General features: G+C 43.9%; 1 long non-coding RNA gene across 1 annotated transcript in view; it reads left to right on the top strand.

The window, feature by feature from the left end:
* Nucleotides 1–21,005, top strand: part of LOC306928805 — a 40,092-nt gene that overhangs the window by 3,354 nt on the left and 15,733 nt on the right. The window contains exons 2-3 of the long non-coding RNA XR_013790726.1: nucleotides 5,958–6,051; nucleotides 16,635–16,737. This is a non-coding gene — a long non-coding RNA (uncharacterized lncRNA). The remainder of the gene's footprint in view (nucleotides 1–5,957; nucleotides 6,052–16,634; nucleotides 16,738–21,005) is intronic.

Raw genomic sequence — 21,005 nt, forward strand, 5'->3', positions numbered from 1 at the left:
CCGAATTTAGCCCAAGGAGTGTTTTTCAATTGTGTACGTGTATTAAAGCTGCTATAAGCAATAATATGTCAAGATTTTAATGACCTTTTATTTTTTTGGTATTCAGACAGCCAGCAATGGGTAGAACGCTCTCAATTTGTTTTGTCTCTGTGACACATCTAGGGACCACAATCTGCATTCAAAGATTTTCCTAGAAGCTTTGTCATTGGTCGATTTGCCTGTCTGCTTCCTGATTGTTTAGTCATTGCGACCGTTTTTTTTCTGGTTCAGCAGCTGGTTAAAACATTCAGAAATTATAAAATACGGGGAAAACAATACAAACTAGAAAAAGTGCCCTTCTGGGCACAGGTCTCCACCAGGAGGATAGGACTGTGTGAGATGTTTGGCAAAATGTTTAGGAGTAATATAAACATGTTTTTTTGTTTGTTTTTTGCAACAATTTTCTTCATTTTGTTGAGGAAATGCAGAGCCAGATCACTCATAGCATCTCTGAGGATAGAATTCTGGATGAGCAGGACATGTGCAGCATTTTGAACGAAACGGGCCACTCCTGAAAACTTTGGAAGGCAATGCTAGCCAATCAGTATAGAATCTGAGAAATCCAACAGACTCGTCTTGATCACATGCCTACAGAGATCATGTGTACCGATTTGCGTGAGATTTGGATGAAATCTGTGCGACTAACATAAGCAATGTGTATTGCAGTAATCAGCCTCATGGTGGCGCTATAACCGGCAGATGTGGAGGGATGCAGGGAAAATGTTTTCCCTTGGCCTCTAGGGAGTGCGCATACATAAGTTGTATACAGATCGATGCAGTTATAGCTAAAAACAGGAATTGGCCTGTTATAGCGCCACCACGAGGCTGATTTTGAAAAAAATGGCATGTCATCATCAGCCTAGTGGAAATGTGCGTGTATAATTTCACGGAAATTGCACACTGTGTTTGTGATTTGTGGCATTTTGTTCGAAACGGACCAATCATGTGAGCTTTGGAAGCCAATCTTAGTCAATCAGGATGGAAGATGGGAAATGGTGCAGATCCGTGTTGATCACATGACTATGGAGATAGTGTATACCGAATTGTGTGATGTATGGATAAAATGTGCACGAGTAATCTACAGAAATGTGTTTTGCCTAAATCGGCCTCATGGTGGCGCTACAACAGGCCGTTGAAGAATATTTGGGGCAGAGGTTCGTCGTTGGCATCCAGGGAGTGTGTGTGCAAAGTTTGGCATGGATCGGGCCAACGGGGGTTTTATTTTTAGGTTTTATGACCTTAAAAAACCTGAACTTTGAACATTCAGTGGATTTCCTGTGGTCTGAGATTTATTTTGTCTGTGAAGCCTTTTGAGCTGCAATGAAAACAGTGACATCTGCTGGCAAATCCCATTGTCATATGGGATTTGCAGGCTGTGACATCATAGTCAGCAGGAAAAACAGAGCACTTGTTTGAGCCAGAAAACCACAGAAAATCTACTGAATGTTTTTTGGGGTTCAGTTTTATTTAAATATGCATTTAAATACGCATTTAAATGCACATTTAAATATGCATTTAAATACACATTTAAATGTGTATTTCAAGCTGCTTTTCCCAAGGGTGTATTTCATGAACCGTATGTTAATGAGGGGGCGTTTCTTTCCTAATGAGGGTGTGTCTTTCCTATTCAGCCATTAGCAGTCTAACCCAGAGCAATCAAACACCAAAAAATCCCATCCAGCCACCAGCATATAGTTTTGGATTTTACATTTCATGTAAAATCGGGAGCAGTATGGGTTGGCGCCCCAGCCTGTGTCTTCCGTGAGGAAGAAGCCCAACAAACCCACGGTGAGGCCTTTAGGAGGGCCATTCAAGCCTCAAGCGGAGCCTGCGGCACCACCAAGGGCAAGGTGGAGCCTGCGGAACTGTTGCGGCTTGAGAATCCACCATTCCTGAATAAAGTGCCTGGTGCTGGGAGTCTGGTGCAACGCACAGGGCCTGACCTGGTGAGAGCAGGAGTGGACCTGGTGAGACGTAGGAGGGGCCCGGACAGGAGTCAACCCACAGAGCCTAGTCCTTCCACGCACCAGAATGGTACCTCCCAGTCCCGGCAGAGTAGTTCAGGAGGAACGGATTGTATGGCCCTGGTTTTTCCCTAATGGGACTGATCGAGGGTAGCCACTGGGACGTAAGTCGGGACTTGATCACCCCGGCTGAGTCACCTGAGTGAGGGGTATGATGTTGCGAGACCCGAAACCCCGATGACCTTGGGATACATCACTGAGGATACGTCCCAGGTGCATCCATGTATGTATGTATTTTGTTTAGTTATTCTATTTATAGTGACTCATAGGAATAGACTACGTGACAACCAGGAATAGTCTGGTGACCACCGGAGAGACGGGTGGCAGCCGGAAATTAGACGGCACCCGGGAGCAGTATGGGTTGGCGCCCCAGCCTGTGTCTTCCGTGAGGAAGAAGCCCAACAAACCCACGGTGAGGCCTTTAGGAGGGCCATTCAAGCCTCAAGCGGAGCCTGCGGCACCACCAAGGGCAAGGTGGAGCCTGCGGAACTGTTGCGGCTCGAGAATCCACCATTCCTGAATAAAGTGCCTGGTGCTGGGAGTCTGGTGCAACGCACAGGGCCTGACCTGGTGAGAGCAGGAGTGGACCTGGTGAGACGTAGGAGGGGCCCGGACAGGAGTCAACCCACAGAGCCTAGTCCTTCCACGCACCAGAATGGTACCTCCCAGTCCCGGCAGAGTAGTTCAGGAGGAACGGATTGTATGGCCCTGGTTTTTCCCTAATGGGACTGATCGAGGGTAGCCACTGGGACGTAAGTCGGGACTTGATCACCCTGGCTGGGTCACCTGAGTGAGGGGTATGATGTTGCGAGACCCGAAACCCCGATGACCTTGGGATACATCACTGAGGATACGTCCCAGGTGCATCCATGTATGTATGTATTTTGTTTAGTTTAGTTTTAGTTTGTTTTGAATATATATATATATATATATATATATATGTATATATATATATAATATATTTTTTTAATTAAGTTATTGGCATCAAAATGTACTTAAAGTACCCAAAGTGTCCTAAATGTATAAAAATCTTTTGAAAATAGCAGATCTCCCCAAGCTCACAATGTGTCGCATCGTGGCCCATGTGAGCTTGTAGATCGGCTATTTTTAAATGCCCGTAATCTATAGGGCTATTGTATGTAAGTTTTGTAATAATAATCAAAATCTACAAATTAATTGGTAACTAAAGTTTTCAAATAAATTTAATGGAGTAAAAGTAGGCTACAATTTTGGGATTTGTAAAAGTAATGGTATTGGAAAATACTCAAGTAAAGTACCAGTAAGACCTCCTTGCACGCATCCGCCTGGGTGACGGCAGACTGCTGGGCGGCTGGCGCTTTGGCATGGGGGTCAGATCAACATATGGAATGAATTCTGTACTGGCCATATATGGAGCGTGTCTCGAGTGTACAGGGTTTGATGAGGTCAGAGGTCAGATCAACATATAGAACATGAACAGGTCAACTCCATTTAAATGTGTAGATAAATTAAATAAATAGTCACTTGAATACATTTAATTATTGATTTATATATTTCTTTGCATATTTATTTATTTATTTTTGCATGTATTTATTTATTCAATTATTTATTTATTTTTAGATATTCCTCCATAGGAAAGGCCACCTTGAGCTTCATACCACTTCATACAAAGTCACAGCAAGCGGGCACTTTGTCACCAAACGATCACACACTGACGGGCACTGTGGATAATACAAGCGGTTCAGTCCACTGAAGCTACAAACATCTTGATAGTTCAAGATGACTAAATCAACAGTGTACAAGCAAAATCCACCGTAGACATGTTATGAGCTACTTACTGTCAAGAAATTTCGTACAGGTTATTTCTTTCCCCGAAGTGTCAGAGTTTGGAAGCGCTCCTTATGAGTAAAGCAACCTCCTGCTGCCTCGGCATTATGTGCAAATTCAAAACGGGGCCGTTGAGTGATCTTCAACGAGCACTTCCAAACTCCAACACTTAGGGAAAAAATCACCTGCAAGGAATTTCTTGACAGGAAGTAACTCACAACATGTCTACAGTGGATTTTTATGAAGCAAACACTTTGCAGAGGATTATTCAAGCTTTTCGTACAGCTGCAATGTTGGTGAGTTTGACGTTGTTTAATACAATTAGATAGGACTTCTCTGTTTGGATGAATGGTCTGTCAATGGGAAGTTGCGCCTAGTTAGTGCCTTGCTGGCAAGATGGATGTGGTCTGCATATGGTCAATGAGGTTGGGTTTATGGTTTATTTAACACCACTGCACTTGTTATACTAGTGTTTGGGCGATAGAGGGCAGTGCAAGCATTCATTTCACTTCGCTCCAGTGCTGTAACCTTTGGTAGCTGGCCTAGATATGTCTTTAACATTTTGAATTCTTTATTCAAGTAGTCAGTTAGCAAAATGATTGGCCATCACTGGGTTTGTTAGTTTACGCTAAGGTTGAAGTAAAATTAAAAAATATATATATAGCCCAAAAGGGCTCCCTTTTCTGGGTAGCCACTAGTCAATATCTGTCCACTGAGGTGAGCTAAAAAGACCAGAATGTCACTGATCCAAACCCTAGTAGACCAGTGGGGTTCGGGACTTCTAGGGGTCCTTGAGGGGGTCCCCAGCAAAATGAGTTAATATAGCATCACAATCAGTTGAACTACTTTAAGTCTGTTTACATCAGCTATTTGACAATATCCGATCTACAAGCTCATTACATGTAGCGATGTAATGTGTCATGAGCTTGTAGATCTGCCATTTTCAAAACATCTGCATTTCTTATATTGTTGAAATATTTTAACACAAATCTTGTATGGGGGTCCCTGGCAAAAAAGTATTTACAGACGGCCAAATACATCTTAATTTGGAATGAACACATTGTGACTTGTCCTCGTCAAATGCAGGGCCTGAGCAAAGTTCTACTCCAGTGAATTATTCTATGCGTTATTCAATTAGGGCAAGAGCTAAGTCTCTGTAAAAACAAAAGTGTGGGGGCCCACAGGAACACACCCAGGGGGGCGGTCCGGTTCCGGCGTGCCGCCCCGCGTCCGAAACGGTTGAGAAATGGCAGTTACCGTGTGGGGGTCCCTCTACTGTACTGTCACTGTACTGTACTGGCACACCCGAAATCATCATATATACAGTTAATTTGTGTGTGTGTGTGTGTGTTAGGTAATGCACAGGTGATGAAAAACAACCATGCTGTTTTCGTGCTCGGACACACCCAGCCACCCACACAGCTCCGTAAGGGAGTGGTTGCACCACTCAAAAAAAGTATAATGTGGAAAATCCTGCTTCTTGTGTGAATTCACAGTGTGAACTATGAGTGAATAAGGCTTTATCTGTTTGAACAAGTTGCCCTATTGGTGTTCCAAATGGAGATCACCTTGATCCTGCCCAGAGGGCTTCCAAACCTGCAGACCACCCACAAACTGCTGTCCTAAACAAAGGGTTGCGCTGGATTCTTCCCTTTGTCATGTGCCAGTGTAATGGAATGCAATGGCCTGATTTATGCTTTGCCATATGGCAGTGTGCCGCACGCATAAAATGGCCGATCTGCAAGCTCACTCACAATGCATTGCGAGCTTGCAGATCGGCCATTTTCGTCACGCAAATTAAGCAGCCTAAATGAATACATGCAGGGCATGGATCCTGTTGTTTGTGTCTGTCTATGACAATTATGATGACTGATCCACTAAAGCGATCATGTTATGTTGTTTTGAATGATGTGATAAAACATTTGAATGAGCATACAGTGAGGCCAAACAAAACATCAGGCTGAATAGTGCTTCATTTGTATTTATATGGACTATACTGTAAATAGCCGTTATTATACTGTGCCTAGTCGGTAACACACAACAAATGAACCCAATTGTGACTTTCCCCTTTTCTGAAAATGTTTCCAGTTTCCACATCCAGCTCATCCATGGGTCCATTATGTCGGCGGTGACCTTTTGGCTGAAATGGCATCCGTGATGCTACCGTGCCATTGACGGGAAGGTGAGCTTTTTACACGTATTGCATTCTTATATCCCACATTCAGTCCATTTCCATTGTTGTCTATAGATGGCATTCGTTCTCAAAGTGAGGTCAAGTAGTTGTACTGTAGCGTCACAATAATTTAAACCACTTGTTTGGGCTATTCAAAAACATCAGATCTACAAAGCTGAATTCGGGCGTCCTCCTTGACATGAAAAACTTTGAGAACCACTGCCTCCATAAATGGCGACGGCGGTGGGTGTGAGCAGCAATGTTCTTAATTCTTGGCAGCCTTGCAGCCGTTGTGATCAGCCTTGCTTCACTGAGCCATCATAGTCGGGGCCTTGTGTTCCCCCCCCCCCCCCCCCCCCACACACACACACACACACACACGCACACATGCGCACAAACAGTCAAACACACACACGCGCTGTCTGCCATTTCCTCTTGCCGTGTAACGTCGTCTTATCTGCGGGGTCTGCGAGGTCACTGCTTATCTGATTGACGGGGCTTTGACTCTGTGCGATATCCAAATATCCTGAGGGTCTAGAGGCACATGGAGGAGGATCACAATATTGCAAGATAGAGAGAGAGAGAGAGAGACACAGAGAGAGAGAGAGAGAGAGAGAGAGGGGGGTGCGGTGAGAAAGGAGAGGGGGGGTGAGAGAGGATCAAGAAGAAGGATCCAAGCATTTCATTGGTTGTCATTACTTCCAAGTCGGGATCATGGGACAAAGGATCCCCTTCTATTCTCCTCCTGGACTGTCTTTTCTCTCCTGTCACTTTTATTGGAAACGGTGGGTTTATCTAATGCAGGGGTTCTCAACCTTTTTGGCCGGGGACCCCCGAAAATGCTTTGGCAACGTCTCGGGACCCCCACCCCGCCCCCTCCCGACCCCCAATATAAATTGACTGCTACAATAACCTTAAACCATTTTGGGCGGGAACCCCTTTTGGTGTTTTAAGCATTGTTATAATTTAGCTATTTAAAAATAGCAGATCTACAAGCTCATAGCGCGCCACTCGGTGGCGCGCTATGAGCTTGTAGGTCTGCTATTTTTGAATTTTTTTTAATCTTTTTTTTTTTCTTTTTTTGGGGACCCCCTAAAATAATTTGGCGACCCCCCCGAGTGGTCGCGACCCACGGGTTGAGAACCCCTGATCTAATGGATGAAAAACACCTGCCAGTCCACACAAGCTGGCAGACTCCCTTCACCAAGAAATACCCCCCTTTCTTTTTTTGCATTTGTGTGTGTGTGTGTATACACGTACTGTATATATGCAACAGAAAGGGGCGGGGGGAGATTGATGGAGAGAGATGATGTCATTTTAAGCGTATGTTTGTGTAGCTTTTCTGTTATCTTTTTTTGCTCAATGAAACCGACCACTATATAAAAAAATAAAATAACAGACAAACGCGGAGAAAACGGAATCCGATGGAAAAAACTAAAAAACAACTCCCAGAGAGCCTATGCATGGTTGATAAGAGACCCCAATTACCTCTGTGTCCCGAACACCCTGTGCCGCTCTGCCATGCCATGCCAAGCAGGAGGCCCCCCCTGTCCCGGGCCGGGCACACACACACAGACTTTTGCCTCGCCTCTCTCTTCTTTCTCTCACTCGGAGCAATCAGAGCATGCAGGGGTGGACGGGGCCTTTTGTTCCCCCTGCTCCAGCAATTGGCCGCCGAGTGGCAAAGCTAATGACGAGGAGCCCTTTTGGATACGCTCCAGTGGAGTATACAGCTTGTGCCCGCTCCATGTGCAAGGGCATAGTGTACGATGTAGTGCAAGCAACAAGCCCTTAGGCTCTGTCAGGGATAGTGTACGATGTAGTGCAACAAGCCCTTAGGCCCTTCGGCGTTGGCAGGAAAACCCACACTCACAATATCAGCATCATGAACTGTGCTTTAATTACGTCGGGACAAAAATGTACATTCTCTTGTCATGGTGGGGGCGATGCTGGTGCAGAGAAAACATTGCGGTGACAGTTCCGGGTCTCGCAGGCAGCACGCACACACACACACACACACACACACACACACACACACACAGGCTGGCACACGGATTAGAGGCAACAAGGCCTATGGAGCGGTGTTTCCAAAATGTTTAGCTCGAGACCCAGAAAACACGTCTGATCTGTTATTTTTACTACTTCATAAACAAAAAAACCCTCTCTAATTACTGGACCCTTTTAATGGAATCCTTTTGAAAAAAAATAAGTTCTCGTTTTTACACCATTAAAGAATTATGCTTTTTTTAAAATATGAATTAAAAACAATCAGTTGACAGTTGGAATCACTAAAAATACATATTCAAAATTCATTATAAAATGTGATGATTAAATCATTAAATACAAGGTAAATAGCAGCCGTCGTAAGATTGAGGCTTTTCGAGGTGTGGTTGTACATTGCAGACTACTATATATGTTCAACTCAAATTCAATCCCACTATCACGTGATCTGACAAAAGAAAGTCTATATAATTATAATATGAACAATTCTTTGCTATTATGGAATGAAAAGTGTGTCCATGCCAGTGTTTTTGGCAGCACATTTCTATTTTAGTTTTAGTCATATTCTCTTTAATAGTTTTCACTTAGTTTTAGTCACATTTTAGTCACCCGGAATGTTTTAGTGTTAGTCTATTTTTAGTTGACTAAATATCATAAGATTTTAGTCGACTAAAACCTTGATGCCTTCATAATGACTGATTTTACACTTGCTGGAAATAGCAGATCTACAAGCTGCGACGTGAGCTTGTAGATCTATTTTCAGCATGCAACCGAGTGTAAAATGACTTATACTGGATCTCTTGTCCACTAGTCCCTTCCTAACATTTTAGTCTAGTTTTTATTTGTTGACGAAATTGTCAAATATAGGCTATTTAGTCTTAGTTTTAGTCATAGCTTAGTTTTCATTTAGTTTCCATTTAGTTTTCGTCAGTGAAAAAAGGTAGTCGACAAACATCTTTCGTCTTAGTTTTAGTCGACAAAAACAACACTGGTCCACCACGCATCCTTGTCTTCATGACTGCTGAACGTGTCTAAGAGCATGTAGGCTAACGTACGTGCTTATTATACAGCATGGCATATACGACTTATGGTTGTGGAAAAAGTGAACTCAATGTGTCTTACTTATAAGTAACAGTACCAATACTGCTAGTATGTAGAAGAAATCTGTTACAAGTAAAGGCCCGCTAATCAAAATGTACTTGTGTAAAAGCACAAAGGTACATCAAAATGTATTTTAAGTTCGTAAAGTAAAAGAACAAAGTTATCATATGCCTAAAATATATTAAAAATCCTTTGAAAATAGCAGATCTAGAAGCTCAACTTGGGCAATATGGATCGGCTATTTTCAAATAGCCAAAGTTTAAATATGGCTTAAGTGGTTAATGAATGCTTTGTGCCGGTCAAACTTTACAAACTAACTAACGGTATATATTTTATAATAAAATATAATATTTGCCTCTGAAATGTCGTGGACTCGTGGAGTGCTGAAAATTGGAAATATATCAGTGAAGTAAAAACGAAATGTCTCAAAATAGTACGTAGTACAGTACTTGAGTAAATGTACTTAGTTACTTTACACCACTGGCTGCAGCCTGCACATTTCACTGTCAATGTGAGTGATGCCTGCAGTGGTGGAAAAAGTACTCAATTGTTTTACTTAAGTAAAAGTACCAATACTGCAATTTAAAAGTACTTTGTTACAAGTAAAAGTACAGAATTGAAAATGTACTTGAGTAAAAGTACAAACTTATCGGCATCAAAAATCAAAATGTATAACGTGCGCCACTGGAGTGCAACTAGGTATGAATCTGGCTTTATAGAATGCCTGAAAGCTACAGTCGTCAGTGCAGACGAGCTAGAGGCCAAGTAGTGAATGACATGATATGATATGAAGATGCAGAGATTAGAGGGCTTTGCCAATGAGAACATGTTGGGCCTGCCAGTGTCAGATTGAGCTGCCCTTTGGAAAAACACACAGCTTCATATTCATCTTATTAGTCTGGCACAATAGAGCTTTGTCTATCACAAACATTGTGTGTGTGTGTGTGTGTGTGTGTGTGTGTGTGTGTGTGTGTGTGTGTGTGTGTGTGTGTGTGTGTGTGTGTGTGTGTGTGTGTGTGTGTGTGTGTGTGTGTGTGTGTGTGTGTGTGTGTGTGTGTGTGTGTGTGTGTGTGTGTGTGTGTGTGTGTGTGTGTGTGTGTGTGTGTGTGTGTGTGTGTGTCATAAAGAGAACATTTTAATTACTTCCTTTGAACGAAAACGTGCTGCGTGATGATGTGTAGAGGCTCACATGCATATAAATGAATCTTGATTAAATTCACCCGTTTGATTCCCATTGCTGCGTCGTCCTCCAAACACAGCTGGTTTTGATTACAGAACTACTCCGTTTTTAATCCCATCCAAGATGACATCCAGAACAGTGTAACTCGCTTTAAACTTCAGCAGTACGCTAACATGCGTACATATAATAATAACATACTCCCGCGGGAGTGCATGTGTTTGGTCCGGCGTACTAACAGACCGACAGGTATATTAGTCCGACAGTATACGACATGAGCCTACCCAAAGCCACAGGTTAGTTGTCAGACTTAAAGGTATAGTCAGTGATTTCACTTCATTCAAATATCACTTATTTTTTCTTTTTCTTTTGATAATCCTCCCTACTATAGAGTGTGCCGACCATATAAGGAGTTCCTCCCTGTCCCCAGTGAGCCCCTGGGTGGTTTTCCAAATCACTGAATACTCCTTTAATGCCTGTCGGACCATTAGTATGTCTAACCAATGTATGCACCCCCTCCGCGGAGGGCCCCTTTCTAGTTAGTTATACTGTAGATTGCAGCGTTGAGAGTGTGAGGATTTTTACGTCTTCAGATAAGGCCCAACATAACTCCATTTGGGACGATAATAATTTAATATGCTGACACGCACACGCACGCGCACACACACACAGAATGGTTTCAATTGATAAAACAGCTCGTAAACCTTTTTTATTGCAAAATCAAAGAATGTACAACCATGGTTGCAGCAGTACTTTGAGTTTGCTTGATGGAGTGTCCACGGTGTCTGGGGAAAATGACAATGGAGACAGTGAAGTATTGACATTGATCCAGCCCCCCCCCCCCACGTCGATGACCAACATTAATGCACTATTAACACATTAAAGACCTGAACAAGCCAATTCTACAAGTCTTCTAAATCCTAATAGAAGTCTCAATGGTATCTCAAACAGCCTAAACAAAAGGAATGGGGCCTATAAAACAGCATGGCCTCAAACCTTTTCATGTCCAAGGACTCTCAAAATTGTATGCCATTGTATGTCAATGTAATTTGTTTTATATTTCAAAATATGTTGTTCCAAGGACCCCCAGAAGCAAAGATTTGAGTTGAAAATATGGATTTGAAAAAAGACTAGCAGATCTAGCCTACAAGTTCATAGCGTGGCACTAAGTGACACGCCATGAGCTTGTAGATCTGATCATTGGCTCAACTGTTCCGTACAAGACTTACAGTAGAATGGGCTGTGTGTGCATACCGTAAAACGTAATTTACACTTGTCAAGCTAACAACGTGCCACACCTTTTAAAATGAGCTATCATCAGCAAGCGACGCCATCGTTCTACTAGTACAGCGTATAAATAGGCTTGAGTATTAGACTCTCAATGCTGTGTAGTGTGTACAGAAACCTACATTAACTTAACCCATTAAGACCGGGAAAGCATCTTGTCATTTTAGATCTCTAACTAAAAAAAGTACTATGTTACAGAGAGCAGAAGGGAGTTCCAACCGCGCCTAGTCTAGCCTATGTGGCAGGCCAGTCTGGTGCATCTCTCCTAGTCTAGCCTATGTGGCAGGCCAGTCTGGTGCATCTCTCCTAGTCTAGCCTATGTGGCAGGCCAGTCTGGTGCATCTCTCCTAGTCTAGCCTATGTGGCAGGCCAGTCTGGTGCATCTCTCCTAGTCTAGCCTATGTGGCAGGCCAGTCTGGTGCATCTCTCCTAGTCTAGCCTATGTGGCAGGCCAGTCTGGTGCATCTCTCCTAGTCTAGCCTATGTGGCAGGCCAGTCTGGTGCATCTCTCCTAGTCTAGCCTATGTGGCAGGCCAGTCTGGTGCATCTCAGAGGCAGGACGGGTTACAGGAGAAAAGGAGGCACTGGAGCAACTCATCGAAACGTTGTCGCTTTTTCACTTGCACCCTGATAATAAAATAAGGGCTTAAAGGGGCATTCCACTCATTTTCAACATTTTACTATGTCATTAATATACCTTAGAGCTGTTGTGTGGAAATAATAAAAAGGTCCCCCCATTCTGTGTTTCCTAGAACTGGAGATCTGGAAAAAAATCATTAACATGGTGAAACACATCTTGATGATGTCATCAAGATGTGTTTCACCATGTTAATGATTTTTTTCATACTTACAGTTCTAGGAAACACAGAATGGGGGGATGTTTTTTATTATTTCCACACAACAGCTCTAAGGTATATTAATGACATAGTAAAATGTTGAAAATGAGTGGAATGCCCCTTTAATAGAAATAGAAATCCCTCAAAAGGTGTTTCTTCTCTCTTCCTCTCGTCCCAAACAGCAGGAGGCTATAGTACGTGTTGCACTATAAAGCCCCTGACTATTACACCACCAATTAGTTGGGTGTAAATGTACGTGCGTCTGAGGTTCACAGACACTCGTATATCACACTGACTCAAGTGGGAGCTGCTTGGCCCGGAGCAGCGGAAAAAAATGAAACATGATGGTTTACAGCTCTCGTTCCGAGAGGGCCTCCGTGCTTTAGCCATGAATCAGGTCTGTGCTAAAAAAAAAAGTTGTTTTCCTGAATCAAGTAATAATTTGATGACCAGCGGAGAGACAATGGTGTCTCCGTTGAATGTCCTATAGCATTGGTTCACAAACCTTTTCATGTCAAGGACCCCCAAATTGACACTAATTAGCCCGCGGACCCCCATTTGAAAAGATATGCCAGGGACCCCCCCATTAGAGAAGATTTTTATGGACCTAGCAGTAATTCTCAACCCGTTTAATTTGAATGACCCCCAGTTTGACCCCATTTAACACCATGGAGGCCCAGGGCGGAGATCTCCGTCAAGTTCATGGTCAAGTGCCCAAGGCGGAGATTGATAAATAGGACGGAGATTAATGATATCAAAACCGATTGCATCGCTCCACAGCCTAGGAGTGCTTGTTGCCCAATCCTCGATGACGCGCAAGAGTGACACGTCATCGAAAATGTTCCCTGCCTGTTTAGCTGACGAAAACGAAAATCTTAAAACGTTCATAACTCCCGATCTAAATCATCTAATTCTGAAAAAAGATCCTGTGTTTGACGGCCTTCTGCGGTCCAGTCGCTAGTCGCGATAGATTTATTCTTACCTCCCGTTGTTGTCGATCGACTCTAGAGTGGTGTGGCTATTGTTAGCTGCTACACAGACATTCACAACAACTTCCAGTGCGCCGGTAAAAGTGGTCCGGGCGCTATAAATGATGGGCACATTTTAGTAATGGATTAAATAGGTCCGGGCAAGCAAGGTGTTTTAATGGCATTTTATATCTCTGGAACCCCAATTTATATTGTAAAATCAATGTTAATTTAACTCTGAGAGTGTACAAACGGAACCAAATGGTCCCATAAAGGTCCATTTGGTTCCGTGTGTACACTCTCAGAGTTACAGACCCATAAGGGTCTATTTGGTTCCAAACTATCATTTAGCTGGGGACCCCCTGGAACTCCCTCAAGGACCCCTGGGGGTCCCCGGACCCCACTTTGAGAACCACTGTCCTATATTGACCGATGACCCGGTCATCAAATTATTGGCTCAGGAATGTGACAAAAACAGATAATTTGAAAGAAAATAAGTCATTTTTTTGGGTGAACTACTCTATTTTATATTTTGTCATACGACAACGGTGACACATTGTAAATGTTGCTGAATCCACAAGCTGCACAACGCTGTTGAGCTTATAGATCAGCAATCTTTTGCCGTTTTGGGAAAAAGTTTGGAAATCTTGGAAAAGGGTTGGAACGTTTTGGAAAATATTCACCTATATAATGACATGCCCAAAATATAGGGACGCCATGTTGAATGAGTGGTGAATAGAATATATGGTAAGTAGTTTTTCGAGAGAACTGTATGTAATATGAAGGACCCCAATGGAAACAAGCCATATATAGGCTTTCATGGGTTTTAGATCCTCGTCGCAGACCTTGTAATGAACTGTACTTTCCTGTGCTTGTTTCCTGCAAACTATTAATACAGTATTCAATCAATCAATACAAAAATAAAAATAAACTAGCGTTTTTGCATGTAATGTCTTTCTCCATCTAAAGGTGGAATGCGCCTCCAGTGAGGGACATGGTGTCATCATCATCATACCCCCCACCACATCGGGCAGGCTTTTCTCCACACATGCTGTAGATATAGAAGAACCACTGTCCTCTAATCAAAAAGGTGAAAGAGACGCCTCGAGACATGATAGAGAGATGGAGAGAGAGAGAGAGATGTCTTAAATCTCTGAACTAAACATCCTGCGTTCCAACAAACTTAAGTGGTCTTTAGTTTTGAGCTTGACTTTCACCCCCTCCCCCTCCCTCCACACACTACTTGCTGCTAATGAGGACTTGTTGGGGTCAGTGTAATTGTAGCAGGAAACACGGCCGCGCTGATCAAGAGGTGCAATTTGAAGGAAAATGAGGTTCCATCGCATGACCTCATCCCTTTTGGTCGGACTGGCCGAGCTAGGCCCTGAGGCAGTGCTCTCATTTTGTCTTCTTATAAGGGCCAGCAGCACCACATGTGTGTGTCCAAGCGTGTGTGTGTGTCTGTGTTTGTGTGTGTGTGTTCAAGCACACGCAAGCACACACATGCATGTACACATGTGCGCACGTGTGTGCACATGTGTTTGTATGTGCAATTGTGCATGTGTGTGTTTGTATAAGTGTTAGTGGGTGAGTGTGAGTGTCTTTACATTATATTGGTGTACCTGCGTGTATTTCTATAAGTGCATTCACAGTTGTGTGTCGCGTGTATGTATGTATGTGTGCGTTTGTGCGCGCGCACGTGCATGCATGCATGCATGCGTGAAGGCATGCAACCGTGTCAGACAGACACACACACACGCATAGGGAAGTAACTATTGGAAATAAGTGGCCGTTGAGAATGAGTGTGGGAGGTATGGTTTAGCTGATTAGACCACCGAACATGATTCAACAGGGCCAGGCCGAGGTGATCTGCTCAGGTTCCAGTCCATATGCAGTGGAAAACACTGCTCAATTGTTTTACTTATACTTACTTATACTTATACTTACTTACCGTTCTGGGCGGGAACCCCCTCTTGGTGTTTTTAAAGCATTATGTTATACTTTAGCTATTGAAAAATAGCAGATCTACAAGCTCGTAGCAAAAAATAGTGAAAATGTTGGCGCGCATTCTTTCAGAGAGAACGTTTTTAACTCAAATCTTTGCTTCTGTCAGGGGGGGGGGGGGGGGGGTCCCTGGAAGACCATATTTTCAGTTGGGGGGGTCGGCGGCCAATTACATATATTTTTGGGGGTCCTTGACATGAAAATGTTTGCGAACAACTGACATAGAAACGTGCGTTTTTCAGGAAACTGTCATGATTTAGATCCTTGGACACTTAACCCTTTTTGCAAAAAAATATATATGTTCATGATGTTAAACACCTTCCTGGGGTCTTTATGTGTGTAATATATGTGGTTTTAGATATTTTAGATTTCCTCAGTGTCCAACTGGGCTCACTTCCTTCAATGAATACATGGCAGTGAATGGAGCCGGCTGGACCAGCTCATAACAAATATTATTTATGAACAATTGAGACCTTTGTCATATAATCAGTTCAGGAATATAAATGAAGACATATCACAGGTTGTTTTCTAATCACTTGCTTTTCGATGTGCACAGAGTGCACAGTATATCATTTTATCTGAGGATCTAAACAGCAGCAGGTATCGTTTCTGGCTCGGAGGTATCGCGAGATTTGGCTGCCAGACAGGAAACGGTGGGAAGTCTCGCGATACTTGGTACGTTCAGAATGGTACATTGTGCTCTTTAGATACCATACCATACACATCGAAAAGCAACACAGCAGACAATAAATAATGTGTTACATGTCTTCTGTTACAGAAGTGATTACTTTACAAAAGGTCTCAGTCATTCATAAATAATGTATGTTCATGAGCTGGTCACTGAGCTCTCATTGACTCCAGTGCATTCTGCCAAAGTTCCGGGTAGTTTGGCTCCCATGAAAGCCTCCATGAAAGTGTCATGGCGCAGCCCAGTCACGTGACCACTTCTCTTCCTTCTCAGAGCTTCCTTGATGTAGTCCTATTTGTCCTAGATGTAGTCCAGGAAGTAAGTGAGCCCAGTGTCGATGACAACATGCACGCACGCACGCACGCACGCACGCACATACAAAAAACAAGAGCGCCTGAAAGAATCCCTTGTCCTAACTATTTGCCGTGGACCAGACCTATGCCTGCAGGTTCTCCTTTAATCACATCATATCTTTGATCCACCCACCTATCAGAAAATTAAAGGTCTCTCCTCTCCGAATTCTCCATTAGCTCGTAAAGCTGCATGCCATGCTGCCCTGGAAACGGCTGTCCTCGTCGCCAAGCCCTTCAACCATGAGTGTCCAATAAATGGTGCAAGACGGAGGAAAAAAAGGTATAAAGCTTCCCTCACATGGCTCCCTGTTTGACCTCTTCATGCATTTGTTGACATCAACATCACTTTCCAACAGGGACGTGCAGAAAGTGTTAGAGAGGCAAGGGCTGAAATCTCGTAAGAGGGCACTTTTGGACCAAAAAAATAGCGAAAATGGCTGATCTACAAGCTCTCAACGCGTCGCGACACGTTGTGAGCTTGTAGATCAGCCATTTTCGGGGCGCAACCCAGCACTCTTTAGCTTAGTGGAGATGCGGTGTATACGACATGGATTTTAGAAACTGACATGGATTGTATACGACATGGATTTAGAAACAAATTAGTTCAACGTTCGGAGGGGAAAAAAAGCAATTCTCCTGAATGCTGCCTTCCGGTATAATATGGCATGGAGTGGCATTTCTTCCACCATAGTAAATGCTGCGTTCGTGGTATGGGGTTTTACAGACGGGTAAAAGGGCAGGGGCTCAATTAAGCCCCCTTTGACGTCTATGTGTGCACGTCCATGCTTTCCAACACTGTCTCTACTCTCCTTTCCTCTCCTTTGCACTTTGCGCCTCGTCATAAACGATCCATAACACTTGATTCTGAGGAATTCTGTTCACCAGTGTTGTTTTGGCAGCACATTTTGATTTTAGTTTTAGTCATAGTGTCTTGAATAGTTTTTATTTAGTTTTAGTCACATTTTAGTCACACCGGGAATGTTTTAGTGTTAGTCTAGTTTCAGCCAGGCGACTAAATATCATACGATTTTAGTCGACTAAAAATCTACAGTTGATTTAGTTGACTAAAATGTATTTTGGCGGGCCTTGATGCCGTCGTAATGACTGCGACATGTTGTGAGCTTGTAGATCTGCTATTTTCAGCATGCAACCAAGTGTAAAATGACTTATACTGGATCTCTTGTCCACTAGTCCCTTCCTAGCATTTTAATCTAGTTTTTATTTGTTGACGAAAATGGCAATATATTTAGTCCTAGTTTTAGTCATCATAGCTTAGTTTTCATTTAGTTTCAATTTAGTTTTTGTCAGTGGAAAAAAGGTAGTCGACTAACATTTTCCGTCTTCGTTTTAGTCGACAAAATCAACACTGCTGTTCACCCATTTAGACCCGTTTCAACCCACAGTATACGTTGTTTTTCCTAATATACCTTTCAAGCTGGAAACACCTCGGTGTCATTTGAGTTGTTGTTGCGAATGTAGTGAGCCACTTACTATGTAAACCAGCAGAACATGTCTGTCTGTGTGTCACACTGTGACACCACCCGCCTGCCACCAGAGGGCGCAGCTGTATCACACAGAAAAGCGCGCACACACACACACACACACACACAGTAGAAAAAAAAGAAACTTCAAAAAAAGAACTTAAAAAAAGAAAAAAAGGAAGAACCTACAAAAAAAAACTTAGAAAAAAAGAAAGAGGACGTAATTTATTCTAATTGTTGTTATTGCAATTTACGAGCTGCATTCGCTTCACGCGTCTTACTTATAATATATCGCTGTTGTTGGGCAGAAACCTCTTATCTCCATATTCTATGTCTTTGGCGTTTTATTTTTCTTCTCGTAACTGAATTAACGCCTTACTCGATCATATATAACAAAGCGTCATACAAACACACCAACAGTAACAGATCCAATGCAAGGTCAAAAAGGTGGGCGCGAAAGCGATCAGTTTTCTTTTGATATTATTGAATTTGAATCCTGAAAAGTTACGTTTTTTTTTTTGACATATGAGGTTTCCACCCCGACAGGTCTTAATGGGTCAATGAATCTGAACTAAGATTTTCTTTTTTTAAACATAACTCAAAGACACTCCCCTCACTACCCCTGACTATGACCAAAGACACTCCCCCCTACTACTACCCCTGACTATGAAGAAGACACTCCCCCCTACTACTACCCCTGACTATGAAGAAGACACTCCCCCCTACTACTACCCCTGACTATGACTCAAAGACACACCCCCCTACTACTACCCCTGACTATGAAGAAGACACTCCCCCCTACTACTACCCCTGACTATGAAGAAGACACTCCCCCCTACTACTACCCCTGACTATGAAGAAGACACTCCCCCCTACTACTACCCCTGACTATGAAGAAGACACTCCCCCCTACTACTACCCCTGACTATGAAGAAGACACTCCCCCCTACTACTACCCCTGACTATGAAGAAGACACTCCCCCCTACTACTACACCTGACTATGAAGAAGACACTCCCCCCTACTACTACCCCTGACTATGAAGAAGACACTCCCCCCTACTACTACCCCTGACTATGAAGAAGACACTCCCCCCTACTACTACCCCTGACTATGAAGAAGACACTCCCCCCTACTACTACCCCTGACTATGAAGAAGACACTCCTCCCTACTACTACACCTGACTATGAAGAAGACACTCCCCCCTACTACTACCCCTGACTATGAAGAAGACACTCCTCCCTACTACTACACCTGACTATGAAGAAGACACTCCCCCCTACTACTACCCCTGACTATGAAGAAGACACTCCCCCCTACTACTACCCCTGACTATGAAGAAGACACTCCCCCCTACTACTACCCCTGACTATGAAGAAGACACTCCCCCCTACTACTACCCCTGACTATGACTCAAAGACACTCCCCCCTACTACTACCCCTGACTATGACTCAAAGACACTCCCCCCTACTACTACCCCTGACTATGAAGAAGACACTCCCCCCTACTACTACCCCTGACTATGACTCAAAGACACTCCCCCCTACTACTACCCCTGACTATGAAGAAGACACTCCCCCCTACTACTACCCCTGACTATGAAGAAGACACTCCCCCCTACTACTACCCCTGACTATGAAGAAGACACTCCCCCCTACTACTACCCCTGACTATGAAGAAGACACTCCCCCCTACTACTACCCCTGACTATGACTCAAAGACACTCCCCCCTACTACTACCCCTGACTATGAAGAAGACACTCCCCCCTACTACTACCCCTGACTATGAAGAAGACACTCCCCCCTACTACTACCCCTGACTATGAAGAAGACACTCCCCCCTACTACTACCCCTGACTATGACTCAAAGACACTCCCCCCTACTACTACCCCTGACTATGAAGAAGACACTCCCCCCTACTACTACCCCTGACTATGACTCAAAGACACTCCCCCCTACTACTACCCCTGACTATGAAGAAGACACTCCCCCTACTACTACCCCTGACTATGAAGAAGACACTCCCCCCTACTACTACCCCTGACTATGAAGAAGACACTCCCCCCTACTACTACCCCTGACTATGAAGAAGACACTCCCCCCTACTACTACCCCTGACTATGACTCAAAGACACTCCCCCCTACTACTACCCCTGACTATGAAGAAGACACTCCCCCCTACTACTACCCCTGACTATGAAGAAGACACTCCCCCCTACTACTACCCCTGACTATGAAGAAGACACTCCCCCCTACTACTACCCCTGACTATGAAGAAGACACTCCCCCCTACTACTACACCTGACTATGAAGAAGACACTCCCCCCTACTACTACCCCTGACTATGAAGAAGACACTCCCCCCTACTACTACCCCTGACTATGCACTAAAGACACTCCCCCCTACTACTACCCCTGACTATGAAGAAGACACTCCCCCCTACTACTACCCCTGACTATGACTCAAAGACACTCCCCCCTACTACTACCCCTGACTATGAAGAAGACACTCCCCCCTACTACTACCCCTGACTATGACTCAAAGACACTCCCCCCTACTACTACCCCTGACTATGAAGAAGACACTCCCCCTACTACTACCCCTGACTATGAAGAAGACACTCCCCCCTACTACTACCCCTGACTATGAAGAAGACACTCCCCCCTACTACTACCCCTGACTATGAAGAAGACACTCCCCCCTACTACTACCCCTGACTATGACTCAAATACACTCCCCCCTACTACTACCCCTGACTATGAAGAAGACACTCCCCCCTACTACTACCCCTGACTATGAAGAAGACACTCCCCCCTACTACTACCCCTGACTATGAAGAAGACACTCCCCCCTACTACTACCCCTGACTATGAAGAAGACACTCCCCCCTACTACTACCCCTGACTATGAAGAAGACACTCCCCCCTACTACTACCCCTGACTATGAAGAAGACACTCCCCCCTACTACTACCCCTGACTATGACTCAAAGACACTCCCCCCTACTACTACCCCTGACTATGAAGAAGACACTCCCCCCTACTACTACCCCTGACTATGAAGAAG

The sequence above is a fragment of the Electrona antarctica genome, assembly GCF_951216825.1.
Source record: "Electrona antarctica genome assembly, chromosome: 1".
Taxonomy (NCBI): domain Eukaryota; kingdom Metazoa; phylum Chordata; class Actinopteri; order Myctophiformes; family Myctophidae; genus Electrona; species Electrona antarctica.